The following is a 12,921-nucleotide window of genomic DNA, read 5'->3' on the forward strand; positions in this document are numbered from 1 at the left end:
GCCTCAAGGGAGGAGGCAAGTTGAATTTGTTTGTCCCTAATCCTGGTTTAAGCTTATTTTTAGATTGTACTGTCGTCATATTTTTTTTTTAGAGTTTCGGTAAGGGGGAGCTAAACAAGAGGTTATGCGGAGCTTCAGACATGCATCACAAGTAGACCATCAGCTGACCTTTCTCCAATTAGGATTGTGGCCTCAGGAAAGCCCACCGGGGATGAGTGCAGGGTCCCTTTCCATGCGCGTCATGGCACTGCAAACAACCCGATATTATTCAACTGTTGATGGAGCAGCCGCTCTAAGCGCTACCAAAGAGTTAGGGCTCCTGTACTACCAGTCGGGAACAGCAGCCAGGAACTGTCAATCCGGTACTCTCAACCCTTTAGAAGAAGGTCAACCCAATCTAACCGCTCAGGCATATCTTATACTCAAGCACTCCCAAATGTTCAGTTTTAGGGGTGGGGCGTGCTGGGAATGGGGAAGAACGGCGTTCATTGCCCTAGTCAGGAAACAAGATCCACCGCTGGGTGTTTCTGTCGAATCACTGACTGCCTTGATACCTGTATAAATGAAATTGTATTGGTCTGCAATGCTATTTGTTTGGATGTATAGGAGGAGCTTGTTAACCTTCTCTGTTTCAGTTGTTTTGTTTCGTTCACTCTTGGTTCCTTAAGGATGGAAGCTTTGTTTTTTTTTTCCTCATTCATAAGTTTTCTACTTCAGCTAATTCATTTTCGTTAAGTTCTGTAGTTTCATAGCTGTCGATCTCCTTGTTTCTGATATCCAAGTTTTGCATGTTTTCTACATCTAGAGTTCCTATGTTTGGGGCTCCATTGAGGTGCGTTCCTTGGTCTGTTCCATCATTTGTCTTTTGTTGTATATTGCCCATTTCTAGATTATCTTGAGAATAAGTTTCGTTCTGTCTATATTATTATTATTATTATTATTATTATTATTATTATTATTATTATTATTATTATTATTATTCTAGTAGTAGTAGTAGTAGTAGTAGTAGAGACAAGACACCCGTACGTATATTTTGAGTATATATATATATATATATATATATGTGTGTGTGTGTGTATATGTATATACATGCATGTATACATATATCAATCTAAATACATACATATATATATATTCTTATATATACAATATATATATATATATATATATATATATATATATATATATATATATATACAAATACATATTAATCTTTCTTGTAGAGTGGACGATATACCTTCTCGAATCTGAACGGATATTACATTTAATTTTTTTTTTTTTGCTTCATGAATGAGGTTCAACGGAACTTTCACTCATCCTCGACCCGATTTTCCAAACGTTCCATGTTTTTTTTTTTCTTTTTTGGCGGGGCGGATTGACTTCATATCCGTAGATTTGTAAATATGAAGAACTTTGTTAGAACTTTCATTATCAGATTTTGATGAAGATAAAAAGAATGCTATGGATGGAGGTGTTGTTATCTTACACGTCAGTCGCACCACCTGCGTTGTGTGGGTGGCATTTATTCAATATTAACTCCCTTCATATCTCATACTCTCTCACTCTTTATCTCTCTCTCTCTCTTTATCTCTCTCTCTTTATCTCTCTCTTTCTTTATCCCATTCATGATAATATAAGCGAAATTAACAAGAAGCATTTCACACACACCAAAAGATTACAACCATAGACCTTATTCATCTCCCTTCTCCCGGCAGGATGGTGTGACACAAGAGTCAGAACGTGAAATTCAAAAGCCAACGTACCTGATGAGTAGCACTCTGGTCTGTAAAATGCCTAAGCAGCCCCGTCGGTATTCCCCGGTAAAGATTTCCCAGACGTTTAGCAATAAATTAACTCCATCTCTAAGAGAGAAGGCAAATTACGGGAGATTGGATCTCCTAAATCTGCACAGAACCAGAATCAGCGTGCGGTTAATCGAGAAAAAGCCATTTTAGAAATGGCCGAGACTTTTTATTTTGGCGCCAAGGGAGACTAATAAAAAAAATCGTTGGTTCTAAAACACAATTGGGAAAATGTGACTTATTTTATTGTCCATTCAACTAGGGTTATATTGTTTTAATTCAGACAAGTTGTTAGGGGAGGCGGCGGTAAACAAAATTTGCTTTCACGGAAGGAGTTAATGTTTTTGAGAACGACCTCGTAGGATCGTATGTAACCATACTTATTTCCGACAACAGAAATTCTTCCAAGAAATCAGTCAGTCTTTATCTTTCCAGAATTACTGCCAAGAATTCCTCGGGTTAGTAAGAAAAAAAAAATGGGAATTTGTGATTCAGTTAAATTTAAAGAAATAAAATAAAAACTTAAATTAGTCTCTCTCTCTCTCTTTCTCTCTCTCTCTCTCTCTCTCCACACAAAAACACACTAGAAGCATTGCTGTCACATAGACGGTGGAGTTTAAATCTTAGTTTGAGATAGTTGCTAATCCAGTTGCACGGAAGAGCGCTATAATACAGCGAAACAGTGTCTTCATTGGAATCTTCCGATTACTCAGTTTTCTCAGTTAAAATAAAAAGAAAATGTACCTCTCCATCGTACTGCATATTGATATTCTATTGCTGATTGGGATAACTTCCGAACATTTATATAAAAAATATCTCTGCACTCCATGTGTTTTCTATAGGGCCACACCTGACTGAATGGTTAATTGTAGGTACAGCTTTATGCCCTCCAAGAAATTTCAGCAAATGCCTTACAGCCAGTCGTAATTCACTCCAGAATGTGCAGATGTGAATGCGCACAGAAATCACTATTTCCCTCGCTCCCAACGTAATAGATGTTGTGAAACTAAAGCCACCTTTAGAACTACCATCAAACAGTAGAAAAGAGTAATGAAGAATACAAGAGATTCGTATGCTCAGTAGGTTAAGTTTAAAGTAGTAGAGCAACGGTTTGATTTCCACCAGTTTTGCGAATAACAAGCAGAAACTTGTTCTCTATTCCTACCATCAACAATGAACCTGAGGCAATTTCGTCAGCATATGATAAGGCAAAACAAGACAAGAAGTTTGCAGCAAATTCTACCCTTTGCGATCAGGGCCGCCTACCCTCCCGTATTTACCTCCTGTGACTGAAAACACACTATGCTACATACAAATATCTGTACCGCGATGTTACCGAGCTCATTAAAAACCTTGATTCCAGTAAAGCAATTGGTTCCAACCACAATGTGCATAACAAACTTTAACCGGAACTAGCTCCCATACTTACAAAAGTGTTTAAACGTTGCCTTAAGGAGAAATGCTTCCCAACATCCTGGAAAACTTCACCAGTCTGCCCAATATCTTCAAATTTCGGTGATCGGTCATCTCCCTCTCAGTACAAACTGGGAGGGTCATCTTCCTCTCAGTACAAAGCTGCTCTTGTGTGTTATGCGTAAGTTGTTGACATCTATGATGTGACGGATTAGCGTTCAAAAAGGACATGGATTGGAACAGATACATTGAGGGTATTGCCAAGGCTGGTGCTAAAGTGGGCTCTCTTTACCGTGCTAGAAAGTTACTTACACCTGTAAGAATATCCTGTACCTAGACAAGGTCGCCATTCGCCCATGTATGGAGTAGTCTTGCCACATTTGGGCTGGTGTATCTGCTACTAATGTCTCACTCTTAGACAGGCTTCAAAAGAGAGTCACCAACCTAATAGGTCCCACACTGTGTGCTGAGCTTCAACTTCTGTCATATTTTCGAAATGTTGCATCTTTTTACCTGTTTTACCAGTATTTTAATGGTAGATGCTCCGACGAACTACAAGCACCTGTCCCCCTTCGACGTAAATACCATCGACAAACCAAATAAGCAGCAAAATCCCACCATACACAGTAGAAATTCCTATATGCTAGAAAGCCTTCTATTCTAATAGTCTCTTCCTTCCGACTGCTAGACTTCGGAATTCTATTCCGGTTTCCTGCGCCCCTGACTGTACTGACATTCAAGTCTAATATGAACAAACACTTTGCTGCTCAACTCCCTACATAGTACCCCTGCAACGTATGTCCCTGATAGTAGTACCCTACATCAAAGTGGCACTGTGCCCTGTTTGGTGTGAAAATGCAATAAAAAAGATCCGCATGAGTCATCATAGGCAGTCATTTTTATTTTGTTGCTTTTTAAATGTCTTCGGTTCTTTTTGGAATCAGTTGTTTATGCAATGAATTGCCCTCTGTTCTTAGCAAGTGTCATTTCATTTCGGAAATCGTTTTATTCCAGCAGATTTGACCTTAAATGAAGACTCGAAATACAAAATAATGTTTTATTTTGATTACTTTTATTGCTGACATCTGTCGACATTTACCTTAACCGCACCACCTTTTCTTTACATATTATTAAATCCCTGCCGCACCCCGCCAAAATAAAAAAAAGCAAATAGTTTCTTGGTCGATTCGCCTTCAATCTATTACCACCCGTTTTTCGATTCCGATTATATTTATCGAAACTATTTTTTATGCGTTATTTCATTTTAAAACCAAACGTTCATTTTTCAATTTATTTCTTAGCACAAAGCATGTCAAAAGAGACTAAGGTTGAATTTTAAATGCGCATATTTAACTCTTAGTCTATATTATATCAAACACTATTTTACCCCCCCCGTTATTACCATGTCTTACTACAAGTTATCAAGTTTACATCACTAACACGTGTAAACTCTATGTTAAATCTTCATACGCATTATATATTTATGTGTGTATACGTGTGTGTCTAAAAAGTTTTGCACCTCTAAACTATTACACATATTGCAATATTTTGAACAGTTTATAATCTAATATATAAATCTCACTATGTCTTTCTATCTGTGTGTCTCTCTCCGTTTTTCAAATTGTATCTCCTCTCAGGCGGATGATCGTTTGACAGCGTGCAGTAACCCAAAAGATTGCATTTTCATGCAGAATTTTATTAGAGGTATTTACTCGGTTAAAATAATTGCTTTAGCATGTGATTCAAAAAGGGGTTCAATCTTGAAAGAAATGACAACTTTACGAGCGTAGTGTAAATAAAATGTACTTTTGCTGGAGATTGAAATTGATACATAGACATAAAAAATCTTCTATTCTAAGAATAACACGTATGTTCAAAATCAACTTCATTTTTCTAATTGTCTTATACAGTCCCGAGCAACACCTGGTTCCTTGCTAGTATAGTCCATTTTTGCAAGTCTTTAGTGTTAATCTTTTGTTGCAAATGTTATCTGGAAGATACGAATCTTCTATCACAGGTTGGAGCGATAAAGTTGTCACCTTAAAGAATAAAATACAGCTTTATTTTTAATATTTTTATTGAAAAAAAAATCAATTCAGATAACGTTATTATGTAGCACATCTGATATTTATTTAATGTAGCCGCCTTTAGCCCCAATTTGAGACTCGAAAGGGTGTGGCGTGACCGCCTCGGGAAGCGATACCGCTCCCCATTGGGGAGATTAAGACTCCCTAAACACTGAGTAAGGCCGGGTAATTATGCTGATATTGTCTGTTAAACATTATTGGATGCCCGGACAACGGCGGGTAACCTATCTGAAAGGATAAATTTATTGTGTTTTTGTAAAGCAGATATATAATGTTATTGTTTGAGAAAAAAATGACGAGACATATTATTTGAAAAGATAGAACGAAATATAATTTCGTTCTTGGCCTGGCGAACACAGGCCCGGGGATGTCTGGCTTTCTCAGTACGAGGGGTCAAAGTGTCAACCTTTCGGAGCGTGTGAATGAATTTGAGTTCTGATCCCAGATTCGCAAGCCTATGAAGGTTTGCAGGTTTGCACACACACAAGGATTCGGGACTTTCCTGAATAACGTGTTGAGTTCTGATTGGTCTGGGGAACAGCTTACCCTACCCCCATCACCTTCCAATATCAGCAAATGCTCGGGCCAGAGGAGAAGAGATTCGAGCCAAATCTCGAGGCAAGAAAACTCACCCAAAAGAACGCCACTCACCCCCTTTTCCATCACGGTCACCATCGTGAAGAACGAAGAATAAGATTTCGGAGTGTTTTCTGGTGTAAACAAACTGAACAATTGTATATATGTAAAACACCTGTAATTTCGTGAATTAACTTTTAGTACACTAGAATCCCCTGTGTTTGTTTTCTTTTGATCTGCATGAGGAGCTAATAAATTTTCAGCGGACGCCGGCATCGGGAACCGACAACGAGGTCTGCGACGCGGAAAAATCTTGTAAAAAACTCCCGGAGAGGATGATCACGACCATTGCAGTTTCGACGGGGTCAGAAGTCACATCTGCTGGCCTGCGGCGGGAGGACTTACACGGGTCGAGAACTGGGAGCATGCTATTTCCACAATCGCAGACGGAAGCTCCGTGAATACTAGCCGATGGCAGCGATCAGGCTGGCTTTGCTGTTGTGTGAAATCATGTTAATGATGTTTTTGACGTATGACCAAACGAAGTAATGCAGTGGGTTCAGGTCCGGGGAGAGAAGGGTGCAAAGTCGCAGCACTCCTTCTGAAACCAAACCTGAGTCTCTATAAACTTATGGGTCAGCGCTGAGTCCTGCTACCATACCTAGAGTCTGCCAGCGGCCACCTGATTGCACCAGGGAATCACTACGCTGTTGAGCACATCCAGGTACACTTTGATGTTGAATTTTAAATCGACTTCGAAGTTGTGAGGTGGCACAATGTGGCACTTAATTAGAACCACACCAAAGACAATAGCCGTGCCCGGAAACTTCATTAACCTGTGCCATGAAGCGTTGAACCGTCTGGATTTGCACTTTGAGGGTGCTATCAATGGTTTTGCTGTCATAACTGGGATCGGTAGAGAGCATGAGTTTTAGAGCGGTGCATCTCCAATCTTGCTCGTTGAATATTGTCACTTTCAGTAATGATAAGAGGCTCCTATCGCTCTTGGGATTTGTATACAAGTGGCTACCTGGTAGATGGTTTGCAACACAAAAAGAAAACCGGTTTTCATCAAACGAAAATGAAATTACGTCATCTTTTCTAGAACAACAATTTTACTGTTTTACCTTGTATATTTAACAGTTGAAAATTTGCTCAGTTATTGTCTTTAAGAACTGTTTAATAAAATTAGGTGAGTAAAAAAATGATAGTAACTTTCGCTTTCCTTATTTTGTATTTCCATACGTGATGTTTCTGACAAAGGGAGAAAATTTTCTATTTTTTTGAATTGTGATCTATTTATCTAACACATATCATTGGCTACGTTTTTTTACCTTTATGTAGTATTTTTACCTTCTCATATAAATGATTTCATGTCTTATGTGGAGCGATTTCCATAGCCCCTGCCCCCCAAATACAGATAAGCATTAAGAAGAAAACTTTAATCCATTATTTGATTTACAGATTAATTTTATTCAATATTATTTTTACAATAACAACCAATAGATTTTTTTGTTTTTGTGTGTGCACTGACACACGTGGTCAGCTTCCGTACACAGTCACTGTGCAAACAAATTTTGCCAGAGATAGAGAAACATATTACAGGAATTTATTTACAATGAAATGAAAAAGAGGACGTGAAAACACGTATACTTAATGTTGGAGAAATTATTCGACTTGATATGTTGAGAATTTACATATTCAGCGAACCAAATCAGGAATTAAATCTGATTATTTTGTTTGACACTGTTGAAAACACCTGCATATTGTGTTTTATTTTTGAGTTGAAAAATATTTTGGGACTGTGAAATATTAGTGGGGGTCGAAAATATATATTTTATGTAAATCGATTTACATTTGTCAGCAAAATTTGCCAGAAAAATATTGCTAGATGTGTGCAGTTCTAGGAGGATCACTCTCCCAGACTTTGGCATCTCTGTTCGAAAAAAGTAAAAGAAACTGATTGTATCAGGAGGGAAATAATTTCTGGACGCATTATCAGTTATGGTTCGTCAGATCATTGTTTATTTCGGTAGTTCAAATATTATCGCATCTGCCTTTGTTGAGCCAACCAGCGGGTTTTTTCGGTTCTGGTGTATGTTATAATCTCTTGCTACGAATTTGTATAAGTATGGTCTTCCCAGGAGGCACAGAAAATAATGCGAGATAAAAAGAAAAAATGTCACTCAAAGTAGTGTAAAAAAAATATTTGAATCATGATATATGTATATATACACATATACATGTATATATATATTCACGCAAACAACTCACTCCCAAATTTCCCTATACAGACTGAAGCCTCTCTTGATGATCTGAACCTCTTTTTTCCTGTTCGCAATATTATTAAAAAGAACGTAGACACCTTCAATCATGCCTGCTATACTAATTAAAAATGCTTTGCTGAGTTAACCCCTTATTTTCCGAACATTACAACAAAAGCCATGCTGAATCCTGCTCTCTTAATAGCTGGAAGATAGCATCTGTGGTATAAGTGTACAAGAATTCTAGTGAAAGGACTCTTAATTATCCCTCTTCTTTCTCCTCTTCGCTAAAATCTTAGCGACCTAAATTAATCAAGCAACTTACAAAAACAGTATGGATTAAAGCAAAGGCGTTCTACTGCAGATATTTTAACGGTCATCTCTCAAAGCATATACCACACTAAATAAGGTGGGCGAAGTCAGTGCTGTAGCCCTTGATATATCCAAAGCGTTTGACAAAGTCTGCACAAATGGCTGCTAATGAAAATTAAATCATACGATATAACTGGACAAATATTAAATATAAATAGATTCTTCTTAGAAAGAAAGTAGGACTATTCATGTTGTCATTGACAGAAGTGCATTGAAATAGCATAATATTAATACAGAAGTGACCCGATAGTCGATCCTTAGACTACTATTATTCCTGGTATTTATTAATGCCCTCCATAATAATCCGAGAAGGGTATATTTGCTGATGATTACAACGCTCTATAACATGAAGAACGAATGTACACAGATATGAGACAATGGCAAGATCCTTAGAAAAATGATCTCTAAACTGTAGTGGAATGGGACCATAAATGGATGGCAAAATTTAATGCTAGTAAGACAAAGCTAATCTTTTTTTACAATTACAAGAAGTCTTACCAACAACCGATATCCATGACAAATAACACCCTACCTTAGAATTCTTCCACCTAACTCCATAGATTAACATTCACAGGCTGTATGAACTGGAACAAATACATTTAGGACATTGCGAAAGCTGCTGTAAAGAGGGTGGGTTACCTCTATCATGCTAGGAGACTACTCACACCTGAGAGTCTCCTTAACCTCTACAAAGTCACTATTCACCCATGCATCGAGTACTATTGCCACTTCTGAGCTGGTGCATCTCCCGCCAGTCTTTCTCTCTTAGATAAGGTTAAAAAAAGTCCCAGAGACGCAATTTTGTATCCCTGTGTTGTTTTATAAATATTTTAATGAAAAGTGCTCTGATGAATTTGTTGCCCTTGTGCCACCTCGTCGTACATATTCCCGACAAATCTGCTAGCCAACAAAATCACGCTCCTTCACTGATGAGGTCCCTAAATGCCAGAAAGCTTTCTACTCTAATTATTTATTCCCTAAAAAAGTTAGACTTTGGAATTCCCTTCCTGTTGCCTGCTTCACGGACTGTAGTGGTATGCAGAAGTTTAAATGTAACGAAAACAAACATCATGTTAATCTTCCTTAGTTATGGTCCCAAATAGTATCTCTTTACGCCCAAGTAGCGATATGTCTGGTGTGGGGTATACGTAAGTAATACACACACACACACACACACACACACACACACACACACACACACACACACACATATAAACTAGAAGAGCAATGTTTAATTTAATATATTAATACTTTAAAGGAACATTGCTCACAGTACTGTTGATATATAACAAACTTAATCGGTACATGAATCCTATAGCTATATTAATACTGAGGATTAAGATTAATAATTGTAAATTGTGAATCTGTTTCAAAAGAAGAAACAAAACAAAATTAAAAACAAAATCAAAATTTGATTTTGTTTTGTTTCTCCTTTTGAAACTGATTCGTGATTTACAATTGTTAATCTTTATCCTCAATATATATATATATATATATATATATATATATATATATATACATATGTATATCCTCAATATATATATACATACATATATATATATGTGTGTGTGTGTGTAAAGTACATTAATATATATATATATATATATATATATATATATATATATATACAGGGTGCGTCCGGTATTTGGGGAATCTTATATTTTAGTACGGAAGAACCTCTGGATACGGCATTAAAATTAGTAACAACATACAGTACGGTATAAAATACGCAGGTACATAATCAAATAACATTATAAATAACACCGTAAGGCGGAGAAAATACCGTAACCAGGGACAGAAAACAACATCGTATTCTACATCATCATAATTTAAAATAAACGCATCTTAGGGTCACCGTATTCCGGGGTTCTACTGTAATTTAAATAAAACATATACCTATATATATATATATATATATATATATATATATATATATATATATATATATATATATATATATATACCTATATATATATATATATATATATTAAGTAATGTGATTGATAATTTAAAATTTAAAAATCAAATTATAATTAAATTAAAAATCCGTTTCATAAGAAGGAACAACAACAAAATCAATTATCTGTACGATCGTTTCGGAAAACAGTGCTTTTTATTGTGGTAGACATCAAGTTACGGACAATAATTATTACATATAGTTTTTTAATAAGCAAGATCTCCTCGTCAGCAAATTTTGAAGGGTTTTTATTAAATTTAAAAGACACCATAAATAAACCTAGCATTAAAAGTAAGGCAGATGTATCTGAAAAAAATTGAAATAAAAGGTCTGGATTAAAATTGATAAGAAAATTAATATGGGTTTAGAGATAGAAAAGAAATAGAGTAAAATATAGATTTGAATTTAAATTATAAATTTGCCTTAAGTACAACATTACAAATATATACATGCATATATATGAAAAAATAGACACATACATACATATACATAAATATACAGGTATATACATAAAAATATAAATACAAAAATTTACCTTTTAATTTTTCGCCTGATGTCTACCACAATAAAAAGCACTGTTTTCCGAAACGATCGTACGGATAATTGATTTTGTTGTTGTTCCTTCTTATGAAACGGATTTTTAATTTAATTATAATTTGATTTTTAAATTTCAAATTATCAATCACATTACTTAATATTGAATTAGCTCTGGGATATTTACCTATCGAGCTTATTATATATCTAAATTACAACGAGCACTTCCTCTTTCCTGTATTTTAATTAAACTAGTAATTTCACTGTTACATTGAAATACACTCAGCTCTTTAGACTATTGTTCTAATCTCCTTTAAATTATATATATATATATATATATATATATATATATTGCTTTTAGAATATCCCATAACAGATGCTACTATAACATATATAGATCGATGCTCATTTTTTAGCATCGATCTACCGAGTCCGGGCGTCAGATCTTCATTTAAAACGTGCGAGAGATTTGGACCGAGCAGTGGATTGAATTAGGGCCGAACTCCGAAAATGGCTTATAAGACAGTACGCAAGTGAGCGAACTGTGATTAGGATTGAAGGAGATTTACAAAGCTAAGATTTACAAAGAGAATGAGAGGACCATAAGAAACTCGAAGAAAAATTAAATGGATTGCCAGTACCGTCTTTGCTCGATAGGGTTCCATTATTAGTGAGCCAATACAACCTATCCTAATCGAAGCATTTATTGATGAACTAACTGAGAAAGAATCGTATAGGTGTATGTTGACTGGCCGACTGAGCAATTTAGTCTAGGGTCAAGATTTATTTAGGAACAGAAAAAGACTATAAAGTTTTCAAGAGAAACGAAGAAAAGTCGAGAATCAATCAAAGAAAACAGAAAAGAAATTCTAAAGAACAAAATGAGTGGCCATGGGTAAGATGTATCGGAGACAGTGAGTCATCGAGAAGAAATCCACAGAAAGTCAAGAATCCCTATATACAAAACGAAGCCTTATAAACTTCAATAATAGCAGCTATTTAGAAGGAACTATTTTATCAAGTTAGATATATTGATGTTCCTAATCGTTTACGAAAGAGAAATAAGACCGATTTCCAAGTTTATGGAAACCTGAACTTCACGAACAGCTCGTAAGATAGAATACATTAATACTTTCTGCCAACCTTACAGTGAAGTCATCTCTACTAAATATCATGGACTATTACCTCCAGTCGTTCGCGAACATCATCTTTTATTTCAAAAACCATATATTCTCTATTCGGTTCAAACAAAACACAGCGCGCCCGAGGGACTGCTAGATAATGAACCTCTAAAGAGACTATGTTTGACTAAGCATCGTTTGTGAATAGTAAGCGTTTTGCATGCCATTATCACTTATGGCCAGCAACACCTTGGAAGGTTTACGCGCGTACGGGGTGAATGTGACGAGAGTAAATTTGGTACCGTAATCAAAATGATGTTTTTGAAAAATCTTCATAAATCGCATTATTTTACGAATAAGCACTGTGAAATACAATACAATATCGAAGAGAATTCAGGACATTGACGAAAATCGATTTCCTCGAGTGGCTTCCGGGCTTTGATAAGTGGTGACTCTCAAGTCATAAAAAGCTAATTAAATGCAACTTCATGAAACAAAACTTTCAGAATGAAGTAAAATCTTCAAATCAATTCATTTATATTAAATGTTCAAATAATGTTCTTCTTTATGGTTTAGAACTCTCTGGCATTTCTTTAAAAAGTATATTAATCAAATTTGTTAATATTAAACAGAAAATATAATAAATAAATGAGTTTAGAAAATTCAAAATCGAGAACTTCTATGTGTTAAAGTTTATGCAAACCCGAGAAGATGTTGTCAACGAATGGGGTCACAAATATTGCACACCACATATCACCATCAATTAAGCAATTCCAAGGCAATGGGTCAAGTGCG

This window comes from Euprymna scolopes, chromosome 1 (genome assembly GCF_053919585.1).
Source record: "Euprymna scolopes isolate OS-2025 chromosome 1, ASM5391958v1, whole genome shotgun sequence".
Lineage (NCBI taxonomy): Eukaryota > Metazoa > Mollusca > Cephalopoda > Sepiida > Sepiolidae > Euprymna > Euprymna scolopes.